General features: G+C 57.6%; 1 long non-coding RNA gene across 1 annotated transcript; it reads right to left on the bottom strand.

Moving 5' to 3' along the window:
• Positions 1 to 174: 174 nt before the first annotated feature.
• Positions 175 to 14,895, bottom strand: LOC134739227 (uncharacterized). Its single transcript, XR_010125833.1, has 3 exons — positions 14,541 to 14,895; positions 1,049 to 1,152; positions 175 to 347 (listed from the first exon to the last, which is right to left on the bottom strand). It is a non-coding gene; the product is annotated as an uncharacterized LOC134739227 (long non-coding RNA).
• Positions 14,896 to 14,935: the final 40 nt, after the last annotated feature.

Consider the following 14,935-nt stretch of genomic DNA (forward strand, 5'->3'; position numbering starts at 1 on the left):
TATCAGCATTTCATGGGCATCCCCAGCCCCTCTGGCAGCCTGCCAGCCCCCACTCACTACTGGACCCATGCCAGGTGCCACGGCTGCACTCTCCAGTGACATTTACCAGCTGGGAAGTGGCCACGGAGACGTGAAATCAATGTCGCCTGCGGCTAGCCCACTTCATTAGAGCCGGCTCAGCTCCACTGGGTAGGGTAGCACAGGCTAAGCGCAGCCCCCTCTCCAAGCCTCCCAGCTCCTCCTGGACCCACCTGCTTGGCTGATGGGCCCCGTCCCAACCCCAGCACTGATCCTGTGTGCGTGGGGTTGGGGCCACAATGTCTTCTGAATGCCTGCCTGGCCAGGCCCTAGGGAGAATGAAAAGAACACCAGCAGTCACCTGAGTGGGCCTCGCACACTTGGTTTCTCCCTAATCCTCACAGTAGTCCCCAGAGGGGGCCACGACCATTAGGCACACCAGGGCCCAGTGAATGCCAGCGGCTCCCACTTAGGCCTTACCTGGAGTCAACACCAGAGACCCCCATGAGAGCCCCATGCAGTTAACCATTATCCCCATGTAAGACAGAGGAGGAAACTGAGGCTCAGGGAGGCCAACTGACTTCTCGGAGCTGGGACTTGAACCCTGTCCTCCTCATGTGCCTGGCTCATTCAGCAACTCAACCTCAGAGAAGAATCCCCCCAGCTCCGCCCCGCTCAGAGTGGGTGGGACAGGAGACCCTCCCCTCACATTGCCTGGGTGCAGCCCACGACCCTCTGAAGGGGCTTAGCAGTGGGAGGCCCAGGGGGGCTCGGTATGGGCTAAGCAGGGGTGGTCCCAGTCTTGGCCTTCCCCTCCTCACGGCAGGGGAGGAACCTGGGATGTGGGACTGGGCTCGGTGCTCCCTGGTGAGGAGGAAAGAACCCAAGTCTGGGGCGCAGATGCTGCTCTGCCTCCTCCAGCTAGGGGCCCCAAGCAAGATGCTTCACCTCTTTGTGCTCCAGCTTGCTCAGCTAGAAAACGGGGTCACCGATGTCTGCCTTGGATGAGTAAGTAAGATGATGTACTTACAGTGCTTGCACAGCGCCTGGCACAGAGTGAGGACCCAGAATGCCAGGGAGCTTGAGCCACCAGAAGGGATGATGTCCCGTAACATTTGCGTTTATCTGGCAGGCCTCTGCAGATGCAAAACTCAGACTGAGCCACCTGTAACCTCCAGAGTGCCCGGGGCGAGCTGGTGGCCCAAGCCTGCTTGTCTGGCCCCCATCCCCAGCACCATGCCCAGCACAGCACCTGGCATGTAGTAGGTGCTCAGGACATATCTACTCAGTGAATAAATGAGTGTCTGTTTACCCATCTTGAGCATGTCAGTGCCTGAGAAACTCAGCCCACTCCCAGGCTGCTGTGCAATTCAGGTGAAATGATGGCTTGGAAAGGGCTTGTTTTTATAATTAAAATGCAGAGAAGGAGGAAGAGGGAGGTGGTGACTTCCCAGCAAATGGGCGTGGGGGCTGGGAGAGAGTCCGGTGCCTGATGTCCCCTTGGCCAGCTGGTTGGGCCAGCTGAGCTGTAATCACCGCAGGCCCGGTCATCACTCAGCCACCCGCTCCCCACGCCTCTCTGGCCAGGAGGAATATCCGTCAAAGTCTCCTTCCCCATGACAGCCCAGACAATCAGGCAGTCCCGCCTGAATCCACCGCTTGAAGCCTCCGCCTCCTCCTCCTGCCAGCCCAAGAGGCAGAGGCCAGGCAAGGTCACACCCCCAAGCCAGGCCAGCCTGTCCTGAGCCCTGTCTGCATGCCAAGCACAATGCCCACCTCTGCACATCCTCCTCTCCCTTGGCGGCGGGCACTGCTGCATCCCCAGTCCTTACAGATGAGGATGTGGTCTCCCGAGACTCACCTGGGTCACACAAGTGAGTCCCATAAGAGCTATCACTCTGAGCCCCCCACTTTTAACCTCTGCAGCCCTTCTCCAGGCCTCAGTTTTCCTTGTGCACCAGCGAGCAGCCGTTTTCTAAAGGTTCCACCCCGAGGAGCCGGCTGGCCCCCGGCCAGCATCCCAGGGACAGCATGATGGATGAGGATCCCACGGGGGGCAGGTGCGACACGCACACACACCCGCCGACCGACCGTTGGGTGATGGATCTTTTCCTCCTCTCCCCCTCCCCAGGAGCTCAGCTCCATCTGGTCAGGCACAGTACCAGGCTGATGGATGGGCCACTCACTGGGCCACCCTCACCGCGGCTGCCTCCTGCACTCTGGATACTGCACACCAGGGTCAGCAGGGTAGGTCTGCGGCTGCTCAATCAGTCATTCAACAAACACATATTCACCAGGGCCCACTATGTGCTAGAATGAAGCAGTGAGCAAAACAGACTAGGAAACCAGCCATCACCCTCCATGTGACAAACATGGTCACAGGGCAAACAGAGGGTGACTGTGCAAGCCAGAGGAAGCCTCTGAGCTGACTCGAGGGACCAGGGCAAGGAGTCTTCACAGGACAAAGAGAGCAGCTTCTAGAAAGGCCTCCATGTGAGAAAGAGCAAGGCATGTCCACACAATAGTGACAAGTTCAGGATGGTGGGGTTGGGATGAGGGCAAGGGCCAGGGCAGGCTGAGAGGTGGAGCAAGGCCAGTTTGGGCTCACCCCAGGGCAGGAGGGTGCTGGGCCAGGTTGGCACTTCCAAAAGACCCTGCTGCTGCCAGGGAAGGAGGCATGCTGAAGGTCTGCTGAAATTCAGGAGCAGGCAAGGCGTGGTGCTGTGCACCTGTAATCCCAGCACTTTGGGAGTCTGAGACAGGAGGATCGCTTGAGCCCAGGAGTTTGAGTCTGCAATGAGCCATGATCACCCCATTGCACTCCAGGCTGGGTGACAGAGAGAGACCCTGTGTCAAAAAAAGAAAAGAAGGCAGGGCACAGTGGCTCATGCCTGTAATCCCAATAAGTTGGGAGGCCAAGGCAAGCAGATGACTTGAAGTCAGGAGTTCGAGACCAGCCTGGCTCAAACATGGTGAAACCTTGTTTGTATTAAAAATACAAAAATGGCCAGGCGTGGTGGCTTACGCCTGGAATCCCAACACTTTGGGAGGCTAGGGTGGGCAGGAGCTCCAGACCAGCCTGACCAACACAGTGAAACTCCATCTACTAAAAATAAAAAAATTAGTTGGGCATGGTGGCACGCACTTATAATCCCAGCTACTCAGGAGGCTGAGGCAGGAGAATCGCTTGAACCCGGGAGGCAGAAGTTGCAGTGAGCTGAGATCGCACCATTGCACTCCAGCCTGGGCGACAGAGCGAGACTCCATTTCAACAAAACAAAAATTAGCCGGGTGTGGTAGCACGCGACTGTAATCCCAGCTACTTGGGAGGCTGAGACAGGAGACTCGCTTGAACCCGGGAGGCAGAGGTTGCAGTGAGCCAAGATTGTGCTATTGCACTCCAGCCTGGGCGACAGAGCAAGACTGTCTCAAAAGTAGAAAAAAAAGAAAGAAAGAAATGAAAAGAAAAATGCAGGAGCAGATCAGAAGGCCCTGGTGCAGGGGATACTGGAAGAGCCAGCAAAGAAGAGGGACGTGAAATCCTGGAACCAACAGCGGTCAGTATCAGAAGCCAGGGGTGGTTGCATTTGCCCCATTTTAAAGATGAGAAACTGAGGCTCGGAGGTGGGGAAGGATTCACCCAAAAGGTCATGCGGGGCAGAGAAACAGAGCTGGGCAGGAGGCAATGCTCCGTGAGAGCGCTCGACCCGTTGGACCTCCACGTCCAGGCGCCCTCCCCCTCTGCCTGTAGAGGCTCGGCAGCCTGAGGACACCCCCACCAGCACCAGCAACTCCTCATTCAGGGAGGCAGCTGTCCCCTTCACACCGCCATGGACAGGAGCCAGGCAAGAAATAGCACGTCATTAAAATGACAAATCCCTTCACTAACTGAACTGGAAGGCCTGCCTCCCTGCCTTGGATCCCCTCAGACTCATCTCCCCTCCCAGACTGGCAGGTGGGCAGGGGAGCCTGTGCGGGGTATGGCCTGTTGTGGTCGGGGCCATCGCCTTGCCCCTGAAATGACCTTGGGGTCCGCAGACTTCTGCTTCACGGCATGGCTGTGGTGTCTGGGATCCCATCAGCACTTCCCAGCAGGAGCCCGGGAGAAGTAGGGGCTCCATTCTACAGGTGAGGAAACTGAGGCTTGGAGAGGAGACCCTCCAGGTAGGACACCCCTCTGCAAAGCTCCTGGCCACTGGGCCTGAGCAGAGGCCCTGCCATCCCTGCCATTCCACAGCCCATGTCCTGCCCCTGCTCAGAACAAGAATAAAGCATGACCCACGCCTCAGGATATTTTCCCAGCCCATAAGCAGCTGCAGAGCCTGTCTTCAGGGTCAACCCTGCCCCCTACCAGGGCGGGACATGTTTTTGTCTGAGCCCCACCTTGTCAGGAGGCCAGGGCAGGCGTCATTCTCCTGAATTGACCAGGCAGGAACCTGGCTGCCTTGGGCAGGCTGCTGCCCTCAGTTTCCCCATCTGGCAATGGGAGGCTGCCCCTGTTCCTTTTTTTTTTTTTTTTTGCTTTGAGACAGAGTTTCGCTCTTGTTGCCCAGGCTGGAGTGCAATGGCTCGATCTTGGCTCACCGTAACCTCCGCCTCCCAGGTTCAAGTGATTCTCCTGCCTCAGTCTCCTGAGTAGCTGGGATTACAGGCATGTGCCACCACGCCTGGCTAATTTTTGTATTTTTAGTAGACGGGATTTCTCCATGTTGGTCAGGCTGGTCTCAAACTCCCAACCTCAGGTGATCTGCCCGCCTCAGCCTCCCAAAGTGCTGAGATTACAGGCACGAGCCACTACGCCTGGTCAGCCCCTGTTCCTTTTGACTCAGGCTGAGCTTGCGCAGGGTCTGATGGGTGTGGAGTGAGCACCTGTAACATGTGCATGTACACCGCACATTAGATGCCTGTGATATGTGCACACTCACCACATGTATGTTTCCACCTGCATCTGCTCTGGCCCCGTGTCCTCAGGGTGTCAGACCCCTGTGTGTGCACATCCACCCTGGCACCCAGACACCCAGCCACAGATGCACACATCTGCACCAACAGCCCACATCCACCCAGACCTGTTCGTGCACATCAGTGTCACATGCCCACAGACATTGAGAGCTCACGTGGGGTCCCTGTTCCTCTGGGGAGCAGGGCAGGTGAGCAGACGGCAGGAGATGTCACCTGGCCCAGCTGGCAGCCCTGGTTCCCAGAATGACCTCCCTCCCTGCTCCCCCATCCTTCCTCCAGGCCCAGCTAGCAAGAACACACCGTCCGTCCGCCCAGTGTCCTGGTCTCCTTGGATGCAGACAGAGCCCACGGAAGCGTCTGGCGCATCCTGACTCGGCCGCAGTAGCTGCACCAGCACCCCCAGCCCCCTTCCCTGTGCCCAGCGCTGTTCTGCCTGTCCTTCCCCACCTGCTGGGCGGCCGAAGCAGCCACCACACACCACCATGTCTCCATGGTGGGGAGGGGGCTTCCTGCAGCAGCTACCACGAGGGGCCTCTCCAGCCCTCCCGCCTGACCTTGGATAGGTCCTTCCTCTCTCAAGGCCTCAGTTTTCCCATCTGGAAAATCGGAGGGAGGCTGAACTGGCTTTCCAAGGTCCTTTCCACATCTGGCTGTGGGATTCTCCCAAAGTCTGGGAAAGGAAGGTGGGGCCAGGGATCTGGTGGGGAGATTCAGGAGGAGGAAGCGGGGATTTAGGGACAGGCCTGCAGCACTGGGTTCAGGGCTCTGCTTTGAGTGCATTCTCTCAGTTCGTACCCTCCACTCCCTCCCAATGGGGCTTCAACGCCATCTTACAGATGAGGAAACTGAGGCCTGGAGAGATACTACGCAGGGCAAGAACCCCCCACCTCCAGCTCACTGCTCTCCCTACGCCAAGGGCCAGAGCATGGGAGCCATGCCCAAAACATCCCGCACTTGCTGTCCTGCCCTTGGTTAGGGAGGTGGCATTCCGGGAATGGCTGTCTCTAGAGCCAGGCCCCTCCCCACCCCCTGCTCGAGGCTCCTGGCTCTGAGCCCGCCCAGGCACTGCCCGTCCATCTGCTGTTGCTTCCTGGCAGGGAGAGCGGGCCATACATCACCTACCCATGCCGAGGAGGCTGGGCCGGGCAGCTGGGCAGGTTATTTCTGGGCTCGGGTGCGACCCCCTCTGTGGGATGTCATGCACGGACACCTGCCTGGGAACAGGGGTCTTCTTGGGCCCCAAACCTCACCCCCATCCCCCAGATGGCAGGAGCCTGAAGGAGGCAGCTGGAGGCCACAGGGTGACCTGGCTGAAGAGGAGTGGAGGTCAGATTGACAGCCAGGAAGGTCCGAGGTGGTGCGGCTCTGTGGCATTTGGCAGGAGGACAGAGATTTTTAGCTCCCCACCCCCCCACTTCGCCATGCAATGTGCTGATGTAGGTCACTGGGGCGCTGCCTCCTGACTGAGCTGCTGCCGGGGGGATGGGTGGGGGACAGGTGGGAGCCGGGGCAGCCGGAAGAAAAGGGTTCACAGCCAGGGGCGTTTCAGCCACCACTCCTGTCCCCAAACCCACAAACCTGCCCCCCACCTGGCCCTGCCTCCCAGGGCTGCTCCCACAGGCAGCCTCTAGCTCTTCATCCATCCCACAACTAAGTACAAGAACCCACTGTGTACCCCAAAACCAGGGACACAGCAGCGAGCAAAACCCAGCCCCAGGCAAGGAAGGAGTCTGTGGTGTCACTGGGAGAAGGGCGAGGTTTGTCTTTTGCTTGTTTATTTTTAAAGCTAGGGTCTCCAGAGAAGACCCAGGGAGAAGGTGAATTTTGAGTAAAGACCTTGACTGGGCATGGTGGCTCCCATTCGGTAATCCCAGCACTTAGCGAGGTCAAGGCAGGAGGATTGCTTGAGCCAGAAGTTGGAAACCAGTCTGAGCACATAGTGAGACTCTGTCTCTACAAAAAAAAATTTTTTAAATTAGCCGGGTGTGGTGGCACATGCCTGTAGTCCCAGCTACTCGGTAGGCTGAGGCCCAGGAGGTGGAGACTGCAGTGAGCTATGATTGTGTCACTGCACTCCAGCCTGGGTGACAGAGTGAGACCCTTTCTCTAAAAAAAGAGAAAAAAAGAAAAAAGAGAAGAAGAAAGAAAGAGAGAGAGAAAGAGAAAGAGAAAGAAAGCAAGAAAGCAAGAGAAAGAAAGAAAAAAAAGAAAGAAGAAAAAAGAAAGAGAAAGAAAGAAAGAAAGAAAGAAAAAAGAGAAGGGAAAGAAGAAGGAAGGAAGGACCTGAAAAAGTGATTGTATTTGGGAGGAGAGCATTCCTGGCAGAGCGCACAACAAGTGCAAGGGCCCTGGGGTGGGAGTGTGCCTGCCAGGCGAGGCCAGCAGAGCAGGTGACCTGGGGGGGAAATGAGAGTAGAGAGGGGAGGAGGGAGACACTGTTGGTCCTGGGGCAACTTTGCTGACTTCAGCTCTTCCTTGGAATAGGGTGGGAGCCACTGGAGGACTGGGAAGGGACCGTGCTGTTTGGGGGAGTGATTGGTGGTAGCTTGGGGGCCCAAAGGGAGATGTTGGAGGGTCAGTGGGAGGGGCCTAGAGGACCAGGGGCCGAGCATGTGACAGAGGCCCTCTGCCGTCTATCTGTTCTCCTCCTCTCCCTTCCGCCCCTTTTTTTTGCTTCCTCTCACTCGTTCATCCAGCAGGTATTTGCCGAGTGCAGGAACAGGTCTAGCCTTTTATGAACTCAATCCAAGAGACGCTCCGCCCTCCCCACCCCCTAGCAAGGCACCTCCAATGTCTGCCCTGCAGCCTGGGGTGGAGGCCAGGCCACCTCAGCTGCTCTCCACACTCCAGATGGTCAGCCCATGTGCTGCCTCCTGTGGGTGTAGAATGAACACCCATGTACTGGTGTACGGGGCTGTCACACACACATCTAGGACCAGCGTGGAGCACACAGGATGTCCCCTTCCCTCCTGGGCCTCAGTTTCCTCATCTGAGAAATGATTGGAGGACAGGACCTAAGAGCCTGTCCTATTCTAAAATGAAGACACACTGTGGTTACCCAGTGCTCTGGGGGCCACCAGTGCCAGGGGACAGGGCTACGGTTCTGCCTGTGTGGGCTTGGGCACCGGTGGAGGCTGTGGCCATGGGCCAGGCTGCACAGAGCCCTGTGAGCCCCAGAAAGCCCAGAGGACAGGTGTGTGAGGACGCAGGAAAGGACTATGCTGGGGGAGCCCCTCCACCCTGGCCTGTGAGGACCTGGGCAGTGAGCATCATTGTCCCTGTGTGAAATGCTCTCACAGCCCTCTTCCTCCTGACCTGATGGGACCCTGAGTCTAGGAGGAGTGGTGTGTAGACCCCTGGCCAAGCCTCCCTCACCCAGCTGCCCCAGGAGTAGCAGGAGAGCAGGAGGTCTTAGCAATGACCCAGTTGTAGCTCGGGAAGGGGCCCCGCCCCTGTTCCCTGCCCCTGGCCCCATATAGCCCCCTAGCTCACCCGGACCCCTGCAGCTCCTCTAATTACACAGCCATAAAGCACAAATCTCTAACGATCCAATTAGTAACGCTGTTACTGCTCTGTCCAGGACTAAAATTACCAATTAAACTGCTGTCGATTTTATCATCACTTAGACTCGACACAAATGGGGCACTGCAGGCCTCAAGGCCCATCCTCGGACCCTTGTGTGGGGGGCCAGCCAGGGGTGTGGGCCTAGCTTAGCCCTGGAGGAAGTCCCTCCATCCACCGGGGCCCTCGTACCCCACTCCAGCCCAGTCCCCAACATCAGGGACTCCACAGAATTAGAGCCCAGTTCCCTATAGATCTGCTGGTGGCAGAGGGCGCAGAGGCTCCCCAAGCCCAGCCTCTCCCTGGCAATGCCTCCAGTCTGGGCCTCCCTCATGTTCCCTGGGGACAAAACTCATCTATTCATGTTCCAGACTCTCAGTGTTGGGCTACTCTCAGCAGCTGAGCCCTGGGACAAGGGACGGGGGTGGTCATCTGAAGGTCTGGCCCCCACTTCCCCTGCTCTCCTTCCCCTGCTCCTCTCGCTGCCACAGGCTCAGGGTGCCAACCTCACAGGGTGTCCCCCATTGTGGAGAGAGGTTCCACTCTGATGCGGTATCACAGGGTAGTATTGTCCCTCTCCCAGTTGATGAGCAGGTGCCCCTGTAGGGGCCCCCAGTGTTTTGTCTCAAAACAGGAAAGATATTTGAGCACAAAGGCCGAGCCCAGGGACTTGATGAATACTAGCCATTTCCTTCAGAGGGGTGAGCTCCCTGTCTCTGGAAGTGTGCAAACAGAGGCTGCATCCAGGCCACATGTGGCAGGCAAAGACAGCAGGTCACGCACAGGGAAGGGGCAGGGTTGGACTGGATAACTGAAGCCAGATCAATCATTTGGTCCTCTTGGGAAATAATTCCAGACGTTCAGTCTCCTGCTCTCCATCTCTTCCCACAAAGTGCTTCCACAAAGAGAGAGGGACGGGGCAGGGCGGGGCAGGGCAGGGCAGCAGGAAGGGTCCAGTCAGCTGGAGATGGGGAGGCAGCCACAGCGTGAACGCTCAGCCCAAGGCAGGTGTGCTAAAGGCTCCTGGTCCATGACATCACCAGCCGATGCCAGAATATTTGTGCTGTCCTGGGCCCTGGGCTCAGCGTCTCTCATCCCTTACTCATCCTGAGAAACAGGTGCCCTTATTCCCAGGTGAGGCACCAAAACCCAGAGGTCCAATGAGATTCCCAGGGGTTTGATGAACCCCTTAATGAAGCCATGCCTGTGCCCCCTGGGGGGCAGGGTGTGCCGGGCAAGGCCACAGAGCTGACCTGGCAGCACCTGTATATTTTAATGACCCCATTGTCTAGAGGAGGAAATCAGAGTGGAGAGGGTGTAAGCACCAAGTTCAAGGTCATCCTGGGACTGTTGATCACAGCCCTACCTGAGCCGCGGGTCCTGCTGGGAGAGAAGGAGGAGGGGAGGTACCTGTGGTGGGAAGTGGGTATTCAGGGAGGGCAGAATCGATGGCCTCTGCTCCTTGCTGAGGAACAATATTGTTCCAAGAACCTGCTGGGGACAGTGTTTGGAGGTGAAAAAAATATTCATTTACCCGCAAACTCCTGAAGTCTGTCTATTTCAACACCTGTGCAGCTCCTGGTTGAAGTGGAAGCTTATGCACAAGCCCTTTATGTGACACAGAGAGATGCAGAGAGGAGGGGGACAGGCCCTGGGGGACTGCAGGGTCCCAGCCTCTCCCTGCTCTAGGACCTGGCAAGGAGAGGTGACATTCCTCCACCTATCACCCTAGGCTAATGCCCGGGCCGACGGGAGCTGGGGCCTCTTCTCAGGGAGCAGCCGCCCCAGGCAGGTTGGTTGAGCGTCTCATCAGAGGCAACAGACTGAGGCAGGGATCTGGGAGCCCAGAGCAATTAGGAGCTGCCTTGCACCTCGTCTCCCACCAGCTGCCACAGCTGTCACTCAGGAAGTGGGCTGCGAGCAAGGGCTAGGCCTGCAGTACCCATGGTCCCCTTCCCATCTGTGAAGGTTCTGATCCCAGGGAAGCCTCCCAGCCAGCAGCCCTGCCAGGCCCCGGGCATAGGTGGAGGCCCAAAGGATGCCAGGGACAGGATCTCTGTGATTTCCTAAGGGGGACATCCCCAGGCTCCTCTCACCCCTATCCAGACTCAGTTTCCCTCTGGAACATTGGTTCTAACCCTGGCTGCACCCTGGAAGCACGCAGAGGAATTTAGAAGAATACCCGCCCCACCCCTCCCCAAGGTTCTGCTCCCAGCCCAGACCAACGGGAGCAGAACCTTTCGGGGGGATACAGGGCCGTGCACTTGAATGTGTGGCAGGGTGAGCCAGGATTTTGCAGTTATTGACATCATCCCTGCCCTGAGGGCTGGCAGCTTCTTTCCTCTGGGGACCATGTCTCCCCTCCCTTCCAGCTGGATCCAGTGCAGCCGGGGGATACTGTCCTGGCATGATCTTGAACTTGATGCTTACACCCTCTCCACTTTGATTTCCTCCTCTGGACAATGGGTTCATTGATAGCCTTGGCCAGCTCTCCTAGGTCCCTCCATAGCTTCACCCTCCGCAGCTGGGCCCTGAGCCTGAGAGGGAGGCTCAGAAGGTCCAGCCTCAGACAGCAGCACCAAGCACTGTCACCTCAGCAGATCCCTGCAGCAAGCTGTGTGGTGGCATCAACTCCATTTTACAGGGATGCAAACTGAGGCCAGGGCAGGGGCTACACTCAAGGTATAGAGCTGGTAGCAGGGGTCAGACTTCATCCCAGCTGCACTGGACTCCGAGTCCAGTGCTCTTTTCCCATCACCAAATTCCTTCCCCCAAATAGCAACAAATTCAAGGGCCTGTCCCCTTCACTCTGTTTCCCTCACATGGACTCTGTTCCCTGTTGTCCTTTCTGCTCCTGTCACCTTCAGGAGCTGGGCATGTGAGCATTCAGAGGGGGGTGGCCAGAGAAGAGCAGGGATCCGAGCAGTTGGGGCCTTTGGGTTCTGGCCTGCACCCCCTCTCAGCCTGGTCTGCATCTTTGAGTCTATAAATTCCATTATTCATTAGTCGACTTCGGGAGTTTGCCCGTACAATGAATATTTTATTCACCTCCAGACACTGTCCCCAGTGGGTTCTTGGAACAATATTGTTCCTCAGCCAAGGAGCAGAGGCCATAGCCTCTGCCCTCCCTGGACATCCCCTCCCTACCACCACTACCTCCCTTCCTCCAGTACCTTCTCCCCCAGCAGGAGCCCTGGCTTGGGTAGGGCTGCAATTATTGGTCCCAGCATGATCTTGAACTTGATGCTTACACCCTCTTCACTTTGATTTCCTCGTCTGGACAATGGGTTCATTGATAGCCTTCGCCGGCTCTTGTGGGTCCCTCCACAGCTTCACTCTACACAGCTGGGCCCTGAGCTCTGCCGGGAGCTCTCCCTGGTGCTGAATGTGGCAAGAGGATGCTGGCCTCGGGCAAGAGGATGCTGGCCTCGGACAAGAGGTCTCTGGCCAGGGAGGGCAGGGACTATGCTGCTCTTGAAAGGAGTGGGCTCCAGTCTCAGGGAGGGAAGAGTCTGGCCTCTGGGCATGGCAGTTCCCACCTCTCTCCCCTTGTCTCCTTCCCACTTGGGGAACCCCCCTGGAATCACAGGTTTCAGCGTGTCACCTCTCCCAGTGTCTCTAACCTCCTGACCCAATGATTAGTTAACAAGCCCTGTGGAGAACCCCTCTTGGGAGGACCTGAGGCCCAGGCATCTCCTGGTGGGCACCCCAGGGAGTGCAGTGTGATGGCAGCAGCACCTTCCCCAGATGGGGGAGCGACAGACATAATTCACACCCTGTGATCATGCCATCTGCTCCCCCGTGACGCACAGAGGAGAGGACGGGGCTGCAATGCTGAAGGGCGGGGGGGTGAGCGGGCAGTCGTTCATTCACTAATTCTCTCATTCATTCATTTGACAGATGTTCATCCAGCCCCAGCCACCTTAGCCCATTCCAGTCCTGTGCCAGGCGTAGGAGATCTGGAGAATCCAGACCCAGACCTGCCCTTCAGAGCTAAGAGAGGCCCTCTCACAATTCTGAGCTTTTGCCCACCCTCCTCTTGACCCCTGGAGTTCCCTTGACTTGAAAAAAAAAAGCCACCATGGGTTGGGAGCTGTGCCTCACGCCTGTAATCCCAGCACTTTAGGAGGCCAAGGCGGGTGGATCACTTGAGGTCAGGAGTTTGAGACCAGCCTGGCCAACATGTTCTCTACGAAAAATACAAAAATTAGCTGGGCGTGATGGCATGTGCCTGTAGTCCCAGCTACTCGGGAGGCTGAGGCACGAGAATCACTTGAACCTGGGAGGCGGAGGTTGCAGTGAGCTGAGATCATGCCACTGCAATCCAGCCTGGGCAACAGAGCAAGACTCCACCTCAAAAAAAAAAAAAAAAAAAAATACCCACCTGGACAGCAAGGCCAAGAGCTTCCCCTTCACAGGGCGAGTACCAACACGCTCTGCAGCAGCCTCCCAGGGAGTCACTGGGAGCTGGGTTTCCTGCCAGCCTCTCAGCAGGCTCTAGCCCACTCTCCCTTGGCCCAGGGGTTCTGATTTAGAACTGACAGGCCTGGGCTGGCACAGCCTGGACACTTAGTAAAGTGGAATGACTGAGCTGCCGCTGCGGCTCACTCTCTCAATCAATACTCGAAGCTATAATTATTATTAATTTATATTCGTTGGGGGGGATGTTCATGCTAATAGGAAACTCCCAAGAGTTTCAGGGAGGTGATGCCTGGCACCTTTCCTACATTATGTCACTTCATCCTCACCGCTGCCTGGGATGTGGCACTGCCACCTTAACAGGTGGGGAAACTGAGGCCATGGCCGGTTAAGGGACCTGACTGTAGTTCCACGGTGAGGAGATGGTGGATGCAGAAGCCCCAGTCTGCCTGGCTCTTGGTGCTGGGTTCTTACTTCCTCAAGTCTCTGCTCCATCAAAAACACTGGGGAAGCTCAAGGCATTCAGCTCTAGTGGCGGAAGGTCAGAAGATGGGACAGGTGAGCAAGGAGAGCTTTGGAGTGGGGTGGGAGCTTTTCTGGGGCCTCTCTTACCTCCAGGCCCAGGTCCCAGTGGGCAACCAGCTAGCCCGGAGAGGTCTGGGGAGACAGACAGACAGCTGGTGTCCTTCCTGGCTCCTCTGCAGGTTACAGATGTTTCTAGGAGCTCCCTCCAGAGCAGGCCCCAGGAAGTGCTGGGCCCAGGCTGGCCCAACCCCACTTGGCTGGGGCTAGCATCTCTCACTGAGCCCCTTCTCCCCAGACCCTGAGACAAGGCTGTGATTAATCAGTAACAAAAACAGAAACAAGCAGAAAAGTGTAATCAGCTGGGGAAGGGCAGGGCAGGGCCGGGCAGGGCTGTGCAATCAGCGTTCCTGCTGGGACCTTTAGCTGATTGGGCTAAAGGGGGCAGGGAGGTGGTCCCAATAGGGGGATTCAGGGGAGCACCCAGAGATGGGGCCACAGCCAGGCCAGAAGGTCACCCCCTCCCATGCACATCTGTGCACCATGTGCCCACACCATTCCCAGCCCCAGGGCCTGCACACCTCCCCCGACCTGCCAGCGTACAACCTTGGCACACACAGGTGGCCACACACTCCCGACATTTGTCCATCTGCATATGGAGTCACAGACACCTGCGCACGTGCCCAGTGGCACATACGCACCCTCATGGATAGCAGACATATGCACACACAGGCTGCTCCCTCAAACACCTGCCTCCACCCCAGCTCTGGGGTGCCGACGTGCCCTGGGGCCTGGGGAAGCCCTGCACATACATTAGGTCTGACCTGCAGCCATGTGAACTGGCAGGCCCTCACACCAGACCCCACAGGCACCGGGCCATGTCTCTGTCCCGAACTGCCCTGGGGGCCATGAGACACTTTGGCTCCTTTTCTGCAAGCTGAAAGGTAGGGGCTTGGGAAGGGTCCAGGACTAGGGCCCCATTGTGGGGAGCAAGGTCAGCGGCAGGGTGTCAGTCACAGGCAGGGCAGGAAGCCTACCCCAGACGTGTACCAAGCTCTTACCTGCTGCCCCTGCCCTGTGACCTTGGTCAACGTCCTTCTCTCTCAGCCTCAGTTTCCCCACCTTGGATCCTCCTGGCACGGAAACGGTCACTCTTCTTGAGGACTCAGGTGCTTGGGGCCGGTCTCACCTCTCTGGGTCTACTGTTCTTAGTTCCCGGCTCTCCGCTCCTGGTGCGCGGATGGGGGGAGGTGAGCCAAGGGGCAGGAAGGAGGACCCCCGCAACCCACCCCTCCCTGCTCCTGGTGGCTGCAGACTTAGGGTGAGGAGAGCCAGTGATCAGAGGGGAGCCCTAGTGGGAAAGGGGAATCGCGGCCGAAGGGGAGAAGGAGCCCCGGGCAGGTTTGGGGCGGCCGCTCAGGGGCCGGCGGCGGGAAGGGGCGGGCTGGGGGTGGGG

This window comes from Pongo pygmaeus, chromosome 23 (assembly GCF_028885625.2).
Source record: "Pongo pygmaeus isolate AG05252 chromosome 23, NHGRI_mPonPyg2-v2.0_pri, whole genome shotgun sequence".
In the NCBI taxonomy this organism is placed as follows: domain Eukaryota; kingdom Metazoa; phylum Chordata; class Mammalia; order Primates; family Hominidae; genus Pongo; species Pongo pygmaeus.